General features: G+C 46.8%; 1 long non-coding RNA gene across 1 annotated transcript in view; it reads left to right on the forward strand.

The window, feature by feature from the left end:
- LOC148109410 (uncharacterized) overlaps nt 1-14,650 on the forward strand; it is a 299,324-nt gene that overhangs the window by 86,117 nt on the left and 198,557 nt on the right. The window lies entirely within an intron of this gene.

Here is a 14,650-nt window from a genome sequence, read left to right on the forward strand (position 1 = left end):
AAACAGGCTGACAACATCTGTCTCTCCTAAGGGAAAGTTGGGATGTCACATGGGAGTTGGGGAAAGAGTCAAGGTTTTAATGCAGACAGACCAGGGTTTGAATTGCGGCTCTTCCTTTTTAGCTGCTAGATCTTAGGCAAGTTACCGAGCCTCTCTGAGCCTGCAGAAATGACTTGTAACACCATCTCAGTGTCAAAGTGGGGACAATGCTGTAAATTTCATAGCAGCTCATGTCAATGCAAAAACTGCCAGCCCTGGTCCTGCAGACATCACCATTGGAGGGGAAGATGGTGTACCCCACCCAGCCTCATCAAGAAGTGTTAGTTTCTTTTCTGACTTGCCTTCATGACCTGCCGTAAGCCTGACATCTTCATATTTGTCTAAAATTTGAGGAATATTTGACATGTTTTTAGTTCTACCTATTCCAACATCATATACGTTTCTTACCGGCTAGGAAGCTCCTAGCTACATTTTTTAAAAAAGTCAACAGGGTGTGGGGTGGCTCAGTCCGTTAAGCTTCTGACTCTAGATTTCTGCTCAGGTCTTGATCTCAGGGTTGTGAGTTTGAGCCCAGCATGGAGCCTACGTAAAAAAAAAAAAAAAAAACAGAAAAGAAAAAAAGCAAAGCAAAGTCAACTGCGGACACTCTCCTTTTCGGTATATGTGTTTTTCCTTTTAACTTCTATTACATTGATCATACATACTTTGTATTGTTCGCACTCTTTTGTAATTTTTTTTTAAAGATTTATTTATTTATTTGACACACACACAGAGACAGACAGCCAGCGAGAAAGGGAACATAAGCAGGGGAAGTGGGAGAGGAAGAAGCAGGGTCCCAGCAGAGCAGGGAGCCTGACGCGGGGCTCGATCCCAGGACCCCGGGATCATGCCCTGAGCTGAAGGAAGACGCTTAACGACTGAGCCACCCAGGTGCTCCCTTTTGTAACTTTTCAAGAGTTTCTTAATGGATCAGAGAAGTTGCACTTAACACCTAAATGATATTCAACTATATTAGCAGTTGCTAATGTTTTGTCACATTTCTTTTAGCTCTCTCATATTCTTCTTATTTGCTAAACCATTCTCGAATGAGCGGTGGGTATCACGCTCTTTGACCCCTGAGTGCTTCAGCATTCTTTTCCTAAAGACCAAAGACATGCTTTTATGTCCTTGCAGTATGATTATAAAATTCAGGAAACTTAACACTGATTCAATACTATGACCTAATCTATATCAGATTTTGCTCATGATCCCACTAATACCATGCATAGCCTTTTCCCCCAAAGTTGGTTCCAGTCCAAGACCACATAGTGATTTTTTGCTCCTCTGAGTCTCCTCACTCGCCTTTACTCTGGAGCGATTCCTCAGTCTTTGCTTCTGTCTTTTGTGATTGTGTTAGATTGGGTTGTCCCAGAAGTAGAGGCTGAGACAGAGATTGAAACACAGGTAGATCTTTGGGAGGAAATTGTAAGCCTTATGACTAGGATGTAGAGTGGAACGAGGAAGGGAAGGAAGCCGTTGTGCGTATGTTATCAAGCAAGTAAGCAGCGTGGGCGACTGAGGCTTCCGTTCCAATATGGTACTCTGGGGGACAGGGTAGAAAGGTGTCCCCGAGTTATCCCATCCAGGAGATATGAAAGTGGGAGTTCTTATCCTAACCCTCATCCATTACTGGCTTCAGGCTACTCCAGGGGTGTTGTATTCTCCAGCACTTCCAGCTTGCCCCCTGGCGAGTTCCAAAGGCAGGCCCTGGAAAGGTGAGTGTCAGGGGCATGTTGGGAGGGGGGTGGGCACGGACAGCATCTGCTGCAATAAACACTGACAGTTTTGAAGAGCACAGGCCAGTTTTGTAGAATGTTCCTCAGTTAGGGTTGGCTTTCTTGTTTTCTCTTGTTCAGATTCAAGGGTCCTGTCAGCACATCATACCAGAAGGCTCAGAATGCAATGTGTTTTGTAATTGGTGATGTTAACTTTGATCACTTGGTTAAGGTGATATCTGTCAGATCTCTCCACTGTAAAAGGATCTGTTTTCCTTAATAAATAGAAAATCTGAGAAATACTTCGAGACTGTGTAAATATCCTTTCCCTAGTAAACTCCTACCTGTTGCTATTAACGCACGTGGTAGTTTATACACTATGGCCACAAGGTCTTTGAGACTCTTTCCATTCACAGATGGGGTCTACCTCTTTCCCCCTTGACCTGGAGGAGGCTATGGTGCTTGCCACCAGAGTAGCAGGGAGGTGAGGCTGTGTGACCTGAAAGGCCATGCAGGTCTGCCTTGTCCTCTTGGGCCATTGCCTCAGAAAAAGTGAGGGGCCCTGCAGAAAGCTTGGCCCCTGAGATTGCCATGTTGCAGGGCTGTGGGGAGGCACTCTGGTCAACAGTCCATTCGAGCTGCTGGCCAACAGCCAGCAGCAGGTGCCACCATGGGAGTGACCCACCGTGGATGCTCTGGCCAGTGGAACCCTAAAGACGGCTGAAGCTCTATCTGACACCCGATTGTAACCACATGAGTGACTGCAAACAAGGACGGCCCAGACAAGCACATCTTGACTTCTGATCCACAACATCATGAGCAGGTTAGGATGGTTGTTCAAGCCCCTGAGGTTTGGGATAATTGCTCTGCTCATCCACTGATGATTCTTGCCTGCATCAATTAGTACATCGGTGGCAGCTGAAAGGCAACTTCAGTGCTATCGTTCTAATTTTATGATTCTTGCTAGTATATCCTTCTTACTGCTGGCTTCCTCAAATCCTTTTAGGAGTTGCTTCTGCTTATCATATTGTTTCTCCAGAAAACAAAGTCCCTTGAGCTGAGACCAAAACCAAAAAATGGGACTCTATCCCTTAGTAATCACTAGCAAATAGTCTAGGGGCTGCAATGTCAGTTTCTTACAACGGCATGACATTTTTGTTCTTTGCAAAGAATTAGTTGTAGATCTGCATCAGGAAACATACAGGATCCTAGAAGTGCATTTTTTTTCTCATCACACCATACTTACTTTGTCATATCAAATTTATGTCATTTTCTCTATTGAAAAGAAGCTCTTTTGAAGATGGTACTTTCGAAGCACAGCGACCATAAGGGGAGAGCGAGGTGGCTCTGTCCCTCCTCCTCCACTGTTCCCACTGTGTGTCTGCTGACCCATGAGGCCGAGGCTACCAGACGCAGCCTGACTTTGTCCTTTTCATGATGTGCCCCTGGCTGTCTTTAGGTGGGGCTGGCATGTGAAAGTGACCCCAAGTTATGCTCCCTCAGTGAATGAGGTGGGAGGATGTGTGAAGATAAAAGAGAAGGACTGGACTTTCAAAATCTTTCAGGAACACAAACGAAAATAATAAATCTGGGTCTTAAAATAGCTGATGGGCTAAAAATCACTGAAGAATCTCAAGGGGCGGGGGATATTTATCAGCTAGAAGAGGAGCATGCAAATTAATTGGAGCAAACTAAGCATCATCTTCAGGCTCTTCACGTGCAAAAGCCAGGCTTCCGCAGAGGGGAGACTTTTGCGCCTTAACTTCAGGAAGGAGATTTAAAGACCTACTTATCTAGGGACCTACTCAGTTTATTTGGGGAGACAAGACATACACAAGTATGTTGCCCATCCCTTCCTTCCTCTCTCTCCATCTCTCCTTTCTCCACCGTCTGCCTCAAGCCAGTCACTTACCCTTCTGACACCTCAGTTTCCCCATCAGTGAAATGGGAATGCTGGTAGTGCCTCACTCATGGTTGTTGATTTGCAGACTAGAGAAGACTCCAAAGGTGTGTGCCTGGAGCCTGACTGCCACATGGTATGCACTCCATAAAGGCCAGCTCTTTATTTCCAGCTTCCTCCTGTTTTTGCTGGGCTTCTGACTCTCTGCTTGGGGATTAGCGTGTAGCTCCTAGGATCCAGAGTGCCTGGGTTCAATCCTGCCTCTGGCATGCTAGTTCTGTGGTCACGGCAAGTTGCCTAAATCTCTGTGCCTCAGTTATCTTGTCTGTACAGTGGGGTGATAACAACATTGGCCTCGGGGTAAGGATTAAATGAATTTATGCCCATAAAACACCCCTGGGCTGCACCACAGCCTTGACTTAAGGTGTGGGTATTTTTATTCCTCTCTTTTTCTCTGTCATCATCATCACTGTCCTCACCATCATCCTCACAATCACCATCATCATCATTACCATCCTCACCATCACCGTCATCCTCACCATCATCATCACCATCATTCTCACCATCACCACCATCACCACCGTCATCACCATCATCATCTCCATCATCACCTCATCACCACCATCATCACCACCATCATCGCCATCATCCTCACCATCACCACCATCATCACCATCATCACCATCATCACCATCATCATCTCCACCATCACATCATCACCATCATCATCTCCATCATCACCTCATCACCACCATCATCACCACCATCATCGCCATCATCCTCACCATCACCACCATCATCTACATCATCACCATGCTCCTCCTCCTCACCATTGTCACCATCATCATCCTCACTATCATCACCATCACCGTCGTCATCACCATCATCATCACCACCGTCATGATCGTCATCATCATCATCACCATCACTGTCATCACTGTCATCACCACCACCATCATCATCCTCACATTGTCACCATTATCGCCATCATCACCATCATCATCATCACCATCATCATCTCCATCATCACATCATCACCATCATCCTCCTCCTCACCATTGTCACCATCATCATCCTCACTATCATCACCATCACCGTCGTCATCACCATCATCATCACCACCGTCATGATCGTCATCACCATCATCACCATCACTGTCATCACTGTCATCACCACCACCATCATCATCCTCACATTGTCACCATCACCATCATCATCATCACCATCATCTCCATCATCACATCATCACCACCATCATCACCACCATCATAGCCATCATCTACATCATCACCATCATCCTCCTCCTCACCATTGTCACCATCATCATCCTCACTATCATCACCATCACCGTTGTCATCACCATCGTCATCACCACCGTCATGATCGTCATCACCATCATCACCATCACTGTCATCACTGTCATCACCACCACCATCATCATCCTCACATTGTCACCATCACCATCATCATCACCATCATCTCCATCATCACATCATCACCGTCGTCATCACCATCGTCATCACCACCGTCATGATCGTCATCACCATCATCACCATCACTGTCATCACTGTCATCACCACCACCATCATCATCCTCACATTGTCACCATCACCATCACCACCATCACCACCATCATCACCATCATCTACATCATCACCATAATCCTCCTCCTCACCATTGTCACCATCATCATCATCCTCACTATCATCACCATCACCGTCATCATCATCACCACCGTCAAGATCATCATCACCATCATCATCCTCACTGTCATCATCCTCACCATCATCGCCATCATCATCATCCTCACTATTGTCACCATCATTATCACCATAATCATCTTTATCATCACCATCATCATCCTCACTATCATCACCATCATCACCATTATCATCATCATGTTTTTTGCGGAATATAGGCTCCTGGGGGCTGAAAGGGTAACCTCGTCTGCTCTTCCTAAGACTAAGGGAGGGTTTAGGTTTGCTTAAGAGGTGGGTAGTATGATGAGGTACCCCAGAGTGGCCATCCTGACACTCCCTGTTCATTGCTGCTTGCATGTCAACAAATACCTACTCCTAAGGATTCTCTGGGGCAAGGCAGGCTGCCGAAGAAAATGAGCTGCCTCCAAACCATGCTCTGTAGGGCTTTAGAGATCTGGTTACACCCTGGATGCCCACATCCTCACATCCCCACTGTCATCCTCCCTTCTCCCCCAGAAGTGGGGACAGAATGCCCAGGAGGCAGGGTGATATGGGAGAGAGAAGAGAGAGCGACAGTCCCAGGGAGGCTGTACAAGACAAACACAAGGATAGCCACAGATGTGAGCCATGTGGGCAATTTCTCATTTTTTAGAAGCCACACTAAAAAATAGCAAAAAGCAACAGGTGAAATTAATTTTAATAATACATTTTATTTAACCCAATATATCATCAAAATATTATCAAATCAACTTGTAGTAATATGAAAATTACTAATGAGATATTTTACATTCTTCTTTTTCAGACTGTGTTTGGAATCTAGTATGTATTTTACACTTGCTGTAAATCTCAGATCACACCAGCCAAATCTCAAGAGCTCAGGCACTATGTGTGGCTTGGGGCTGCCCTATCCGCAGCCTAACTTCAGACTCCACAGTCCTAGGTCCAAATCCTGGTTCCATTCCTGGCTGCTGGGTAGCTCTAGGCAAGTTGCTTAACGGCTCTGAGCTTCAGTTGCTTCATTTGTGTATCGGCAGTAATCTTGGGAATCTAACTGCGAAGCTTAGAAACAGGAAAAAAACACAGAAGCCGGGACATAGTAGGTGCTTAATAAATGTTCATTCCTTCCCTCCCAATGTGTCCTGTCTACCTCGCTGAGGAATTCCTGTGAGTAGTGGCAGCTTCTAAGGGTGTCCCAGGACAGAGAGACTATGGAGAATGACGTTTTTCCCATCCACAATAATGCATGACTGTGTCCTCATACGAGGTGAAGGTGTCACCTCCTCTGAGAAGCCTTGTTTGGTTGCTTAGCACTTTCCATGGCTCAATATTTCCCCATTTATTTGTGTGATCCTTGTTCAAGGTTTCTCTTTCCCTACTAGAATTTGGCTCCATGAGAGCAGCCCCTTTGTCTGTCGTGTTCCTGGCACGTGCAACAGATTTGGTCACGCAGGGGCAATCGACAGGCACGTGATCATTGAATGAACGGAGACCAGAATAAATGAACACTAGAAAGCCCAGTATCATTCACAGGACACTTCTTTTTTTTTTTTTTAAGATTTTATTTATTTATTTGACAGAGATAGAGACAGCCAGTGAGAGAGGGAACACAAGCAGGGGGAGTGGGAGAGGAAGAAGCAGGCTCATAGCGGAGGAGCCTGATGTGGGGCTCGATCCCATAACGCCAGGATCACGCCCTGAGCCGAAGGCAGACGCTTAACCGCTGTGCCACCCAGGCGCCCCTCAAAGGACACTTCTAACGTTTGTCTAACGTGACTGGATTATAATACTCTTCAAGAAAGTGTGGAGTCTTGCTCCTGGTGGGGATTTCGGGACCCTTCGTACGAGGTGCCTGTCTAGCACCGTGGAAACGTGCTGTGCTGAGTATGACAGGCTTTCGCTACACTAACTCTCGGAACTGAGCATAGCACACAAATCCACACTCTCTGCTTATCTGGGTGCCAAAGCCCCTGCACCCCACAGCAGTCTCCCCCCGCCCCGAGATTTTGTTTTCCACTCACAGGACCTTGTGAGTAGGAGCCCCTGACTTTCCGGAATGGCATGCATTCTCTTCCATGTCCCTTCTTTCCCTGAGTTGCTCACCTCGTGGGTGCTGTTCTCATTCCTTCTCATCAAAGAGTTTCAGAAGCTGGGCTTTCCAGTCAGGACATTTCACTGCTGTGTTGGTACCAGCACCACCCGATCAGAAGGGTCTCCAGCAGTCATGGCAGGTCCCACTGGCAAGGGGGTGTTTAGGGTAAATTTCCAATGCCAAGCACCGTGATCCCGTCCCGCCCAGTCTCCACGCTCATTCCAGGCTCACATGTCCTTGCTCTACTCTGTTGTCCCCAGGTCCCACTGAGTGGGACAAACACTTGGATCTGGTTGTCCTAAATGTTAGCCCCCAAACTGAGACTCAAATCAAAGTATTTCCTTGAAGCCTACCTGCCTCCGTCCTTCTTGCACACGGCCTCGCCTGGCCTCTACAGACAGGGGTGATGACCCTGCAAGGCTTGGCTTTCCTGCCAGCTTCCTGCTCTCCCACCTGAGCCTCTGGAGGGCAAGGGCCACACCTGCCTGTGTCTGACACTCGGCCAGCCCTTGATGAATGTTTGTTGAATGCACCACTCAATACATAAGTGTAAGTTTACCGGATCCTAGCAACAAGCCAAGAAAACACTGCCTTGTTCCTTTGCAATCCCTATAATAGTAACGACACCTAACAATGTCAAAGTGCTTACTCTGTGTCAGGTACCACCTGAGAGCTTTAAGCCCATTATCTCCCTTAATCATCAGGACAAGCTTAGGAGGTAGGTCTCTTATAATCCCATTTTGCAGATGGGAAATCAGAAGCAAAGAAGGGGAGATTTTCTTCCCCCAGGTCACAACCTACCTGGTGAGTGGCAGAGCTGGGATTTGAACTCTGGCAGCCTGCTTCCAGAACCTCAGCTCTTCGCTGCCGCAGGAAACCTCCTTTTGGAGTAGCCCCACAGGGAAAGACTTAACCAGAAGTACCAGCCACAGGGCACATTTTGCTGTCCTTCAAACCTGCCCTACACTTGCTCTTTTACTCTTTGGACTGTTTGATCTGAAGCTGTAGGAATCATGAGGCTTTCTGCACTCTCTCTCCTGTTGCTCAGCTCTGCTTGTTTCTAGAACTGTTTTCTGCTCCATCAGGCTCCTCCAACATCCCAACAGAGCTAGAGGTGTCTTCCTCTGGCCTTCCACAGCACTGTGCTCCGAGCGTACATTTTACTGTGTCTAGAAAATTACTTCTTGTCCCCGGAACCTGCCATATGCAGGTGACAGGCGTCATCCACCCCTAGAGCATGTGCTCCTTATGTTCAGGGTCATGGATCTGCGAATGTTGTTTCTTCAGTACCAAGCACGGTGCCCGACACCCATGAAAATGCTCTGGGAGTGCGTACTGAGTGGAGTTAGTGATAACCAGGGTTGTTCTTAAGAGCAGACGTACGTTGGTGAATGTCTTAGGATTTCTGGAGCATGGGACAGATTGTTTTGTCCTTGACGATCTTCTCTGCCTGGACTCACCGTGCTTGAAATAGTGTCACTCTGGAGGCATATCTTTGTGAAATAAGTATTTCTTCCTGCAGGTATCCTTGGTAAAACAAAATACATTTGTGGGAAGAGTAGTGTCTTAAATCTCTAAAACATTTGTGTGACTTGGAGGCAGGCACGCCGTCTGTGCCTGGAGCTCTGGGGACACAAGGAGAAAGGACGAGAAGCTGGGAAGGGACGTGGGTGTCGCTAAAGCATGCTTCCCTTCATTTCCAATGTCGTCAGGAGTCAGCCTCCATATATATATCTTTTAGCACTTCTAAGTAGCAACACAAGTCTTCCAGATGGCTGTGGAATTACTTGTAAGGAAGCCTGCAGATTCTTCTTGAAAAAAGAAAATTCTCATTAAAAGTGAATGAAAGTGTGAATTTTCAACATGTCCATTTGAAACTCTAAGAATTTCTAAGCGAATTAGACTTATGTGAAATGAGGCACACTCAAAGCCCTTTAAGGCTCTGAAAGGCGATCTCAGCACACTAGACACTGACAGCACGTTCCACTCTGTATGGGCGCTGCCCAGGGCACCAGGGAGGCAGTAATGAAGGAGACAGGGTCCCTGAGTCCCAGGAACTTGCACTGGCATCCACAGACCATTATATTAGACTGTAAGTGCTAGAGGATCAAGGGTCAGCTCTGTTTTTACCCCCTAGTGTGTCCTCAGAGGCACATAGCAAGTGCTCAGTAATTACTAGGTGCCCATTCCTGGAGCATCAGACCACCCACAGACAGCATCTCACTTGCCCCTTCCTGGCTACCCCTAGCACATAGCATTTGCCAGAGATGCAGTAAGCCATTAAACCAATTAGACACATTTCCTCCAGCCCAGGGCTTCTCCACATTTTATTAAGATTTTATTTAAGATTCAACTAGAGAGCTTGTTACAACCTAAACCTCTGGGCCCTGGCCAAGAGATTCTGATTCTGGTGTGAGCCTCGAGAGTTTGCATTTCTGGGAAGCCCCCATGGGATTCTAGGGGCCACGCTTTGAGTACTGATGCTCTAGTTCCTGCCTTGACCTCAGCTGTCCATCCCATGTGGGAGGCTGAGTCTTTAGGAGGGTGGCGTTCACTGCTTAGAGCCACCAGGCTCTGGGACCAGTCACCTGTTCCCCACAGCTGTGCCAGGGCCTTTCTGCACCCCAGTGCTCATGTTGGATCCCGGGGAAGGACTGAGTGGACTTTGATGGGAAGAGGTGCACATGCCCTGGTTTTAGAGCCTAATTGCTGTGTAATTGTTTCAGTTTGCTGGGGCTGTTGTGACAGAGTACCACAGACTATGACGTTCTGACCTTTCTGAGGTTCAGTTCTGATACCACGTTAACATTAGCTGATATGTGATTCCTGTTTTCCTTTTCGAAGTTCTTACTTTATTTCAGCCTCATGTTGCCTCTGGAGGGCCGCCGGTGGTGGTTTTGTCTGCGTAAGGAGGCAGTACACCCAGTGAGTGGCTAAGACCGTGAGCCTATCTTTTCATCCGTGTCTCTCTTGGTGCTGGGGTGATTGGGCCATCCTCGCCTTGGAAGCCTATCTTTTTAGTTGCCTCTGGTTCTCTCCAGAGAGAACTGCTGCCTTCAGGGGGCATTTTGATGTGGTATCTGATGCCAAGGGCCCTTCTCTGGACTGGATTTCTAAGAGGATGAATCTTATCATGGCCCCCTCCTCCGAAGTATCCAGTTCCCTTCATGTAAGACTTTTAGAATGTGGTACCCCAAGGGCCTAAGGACTCTCCTTGTTCTGTCTAGACACTCAGCGGTTTCCCCGCTGGCTGCGATGGGTCCCTGAGGCCCTTGAGGCATTGGGCCAGGCTGGTGCAATTGAAGGGCTGCTGAGAGCTGCAAGGTCTAAACTCTGGATGAGGCCAGTGGAATGACCCTTGCCATGTCCAAATCCAGTGTCCCTTCCTCCATATGTGCATCAGGTGGACCCAGTGTCCTGCTGAACATGCCTCTGACGTCTCTTCTGCAACTTCCTCTGCTTTTCCTTCCTTCCTTCCCTCTGCCCCAGCCATAATGTGGGTCATCATCATGTCTCACGATGAAATAGCCTCTTAGCTAATCTCTCCTCCTTGTCCTCTAATCCATTCTCCACCCTGGTGGCAAAAGTGACTCTATAAAATGCAGAGCCATCCTTGATCGTTCCTGGGCTTAAACCCTTCACAGGCTCTGTATTAGTTATCTTGCTATGTAACAAACGATGATAAACTTAGTGGCTTAAATCAACACACACACATTATCTCATGGTTTATGTGGGTTAGGAATCTGGGCAGAGCTTAGCCGGAAACCCCTCTACTTCAGGGTCTCTCCCAAGGCTGGGATAAAGTTGTTGGTCAGGGGTGGGGTCTCAGTTGAAAGCTTGACTAGAGAGAGATCCACTTCCAGTTTCCCTCCAATTGTTGACAGCATTCAGTTCCTACAGGGCTGTGTAACTGAGGGCCTTTGTTCCCTACTGATTCTTGGCCAGAAGCCGCTCTCAGTTCTTTACCAGCTGGACCTTTCCCCCTGGCCTCTTATTTCATCAAAGTCAGCAAGGAACAGAGTGTCCTAGCAAGAGGAAAGTTACAATTTTAGATACATCTGAATCATGAAAGGGACATCCCATTACCTTTGCTGTGTTCTGTTGGTTAGAAAAAAGGTTGTTAGGCCACTGCACTCGAGAGGAGATCACACAGGGTTATGAATACCAAGAGCTGGGGTCATGTGGTCTGTCCTACAGTGTGTCCATCATAAGCTCCTGTACAATAAAGCCAAACCCTCAGTTGGGCCAGGAGAGCTCAGTGGTTCAGAGCAGTAACTATGGCATCAGACAGAATTAAGTTAGGGTCCTGGATTGACCACTTGCTGTAGGACTTGGGGAAGATTTTAAAATTTCTAGGTATCTGTTTACTCATCTGTAAACTGGGAGTAGCTGTACTACCTACCTTATAGTGTTGTGGTAATGATAGAGGGAGATATTAACATTCATAGACGACCACATCAAGAATAAGGGCCAAATGATGTCAAGGATTATTTTGTATCCCCCCAGAACTCTCAATACTGTATGCTACTAGTCCCTGCCAGCCTTCTCTATCATGTTTTCTCCCTCCCCACGTATTCCCACGGGCTCTGGCGCTGAGAAGTTACCGGACATTTCCCTAATGTGCCGAGCTCTTGACTGGCAGCGTCTTTCCATACTCCTCTCACGGACCAGACTGTCATCCCCACTTCCCTCCCTCTCCTCCAGGAAGCATCGGAGACATCATCTGTCTTGTGAAGCCTTTTATGACCTCAAGACACCCCCACCCCCATACCAACTGTGGTCCCACAGCACCCTCTCTTTTGACTGTCTGCTTGTGTTCTTCCCTGGGTTCTCGAGAGCAGGTTCCCTGTCTTTCCTTTTTGAGTTCTAGCAGAGAGTCTGGAACCTGCAGGTGCTCAGTGTGTGTTTCAGGAGAGAATGAAGTTATGGTAAAAAACCATTTTATATTCATGATATCGGTGAGGTCCGTGGGGCAGTTGGCATGATTGAAACTCAGAGAAATTTAGGGATTTGCACAAGATCGCTTGGTAAGTAAATGCCAGAGCTAGAGGCAAACCCAGGTCTGTTGATTCCACATTGGGGAACAAGGAGGCACCGGGGACTTAGTGGAATGACATCTGTCACTTCTCTAAACCCCTTTTGTGGGAATAAGACATTTTGTAAAACAAGAGAACTCTCAGAAAGCTCAAGGCCTCCTTCATAATTGGTCACTGAGTTGCCTGGCTTTTTGAAATAACAAGTGGATGACCTTGTGCCCGGACCATCTGTAACTGTTCTGGGAAGTTCTAAGGGAGTCTGTCTGCTGGGGCAGACATAGCTCCTGAAAATGGTCAGATTTCCTCTGAATAGCTCAATTATTTCAGTTCTCTGTTGACTAGGAATCAGTAATAAACCTGGAAGAACGGGGAAGGAAAAGCAGCTAAGCAGTCTGCTGACCAGTCTACAAGCAGAATAGCTGAAGTTCATGAGAGATCAAAAAAAAAAAAAATACGTCATTAATAAAACTGTTCAGTAAGTTGACAAAATAGTTGCCTCGTGAATGCTTCAGTTAATGAAAGTGATTTCATATGTTTTAGAGCTTGACGTTTTTATTTTCTGCCAAATATCACTGTTTTTTAAACATCTTCAGTTCATCGAAATTTTTCTGTTCTGTTTTTCTTATTTCATAAATAACATCGTGGCTACCTTTGTGGAACTTCAGAAAAAACAAACAAAAGGAAAAAAACCACATCTCCCCGTCCCCAGTAAATCAGACTGTCTTTATTTATCTTTGCTTCTCTTTAGTCTCCATCACATCCGTCCATCACTTGGACATATTTTAATTCCAGTGTTCGTATAATTTTATATGAAAAGTCTTTTAGAATTTAGGCCTTTGAGAAGCAGTTTGGGGATGTTTACAACTGTGGTCACACCGACATGTTCAGTGACCCAATGTATTATACTGTGGGACTTCATACACTCGGCTGGCATGCGTGGTTCCCTCCAGAACGGGAACTGGCGGATGGGGAAGCCAGCGAGAAGTCCAAGTGCACGCGTCCTCAGTAATACTGGTGATCGCGCTCATCCCAACCGCCACCGTCTGCGGGGTTATAAAATGAGCTGTGTTCCCTATGTGCATTATCGTATTTAATCCTCACAGTGGCTTATTGAAGGGGTTCTAGCATTCTTGGCATTTTTTACAGATGAAGTAAGTGAGGTTCACCAAGGTTAAGTAACTTTCCTGAAGCTCTTTGCTAAGTGGCCCGATAGGGACTTTAAGAAGCTCGGTCCGACCCAAAACTCCAGTTCGTGTCTAATGATCTGCCTAGACCTGAGTCATCACAGCTGGCATTCTCGCATCGAATGCCCCCGTCCCCTGAAATCAGTAGCGAGCTACTGACCACCGGCTAGGTGCCAGGCAGTCCTCAAGGTGGTTACGGCCCTTTTGTCTGGACCCGTCACTTCTTGTCACTCCCTTGGGAAAATTAGTTACTGGAACTTTTGTATAACAGCTCCTTTGTCCTGGGAATTACTATCCCTTCCCCTCACCATAGGTGGATGGGCTTTGCAGAGACAAAGGGATCCCTTTGAATATTGAGTTGAGGGTCCCTGAAGGGCTAGAGATTCTGACAAAATTTAAAGATATTCTCAGTTTACTGGAAAAAGGCAAACAAATAATAACAACCAAGCTTGGACAACTGGAGATCTTCCTGGGCCCAGGGCTGTACATACAGGGTTAATAGCTCTGCGCCTTTGGGGCTCATTCTCTTTATCTTCCCCAGAGGCCTCCATTTATGCACCCCAATGCTCATAGCAGCAATGTCCACAATAGCTAAATCGTGGAAGGAGCTGAGATGCCCTTCAACAGATGACTGGATTAAGAAGTTGTGGTCCATATATACAATGGAATATTACTCAGCTATCAGAAAGAACGAATTCTCAACATTTGCTGCAACATGGACGGCACTGGAGGAGATAATGCTAAGTGAAATAAGTCAAGCAGAGAAAGACAACTATCATGATTTCTCTCATCTATGGAACATAAGAACTAGGAAGATCGGTAGGGGAAGAAAGGGATAAAGAAAGGGGGGGTAATCAGAAAGGGGAATGAAGCATGAGAGACTATGGACTATGAGAAACAAACTGAGGGCCTCAGAGGGGAGGGGGTGGGGGAATGGGATAGACCGGTGATGGGTAGTAAGGAGGGCACGTATTGCATGGTGCACTG

This window comes from Ursus americanus, chromosome 9, assembly GCF_024610735.1.
Source record: "Ursus americanus isolate L20-20 chromosome 9, mUrsAme1.1.p, whole genome shotgun sequence".
Classification (NCBI taxonomy): domain Eukaryota; kingdom Metazoa; phylum Chordata; class Mammalia; order Carnivora; family Ursidae; genus Ursus; species Ursus americanus.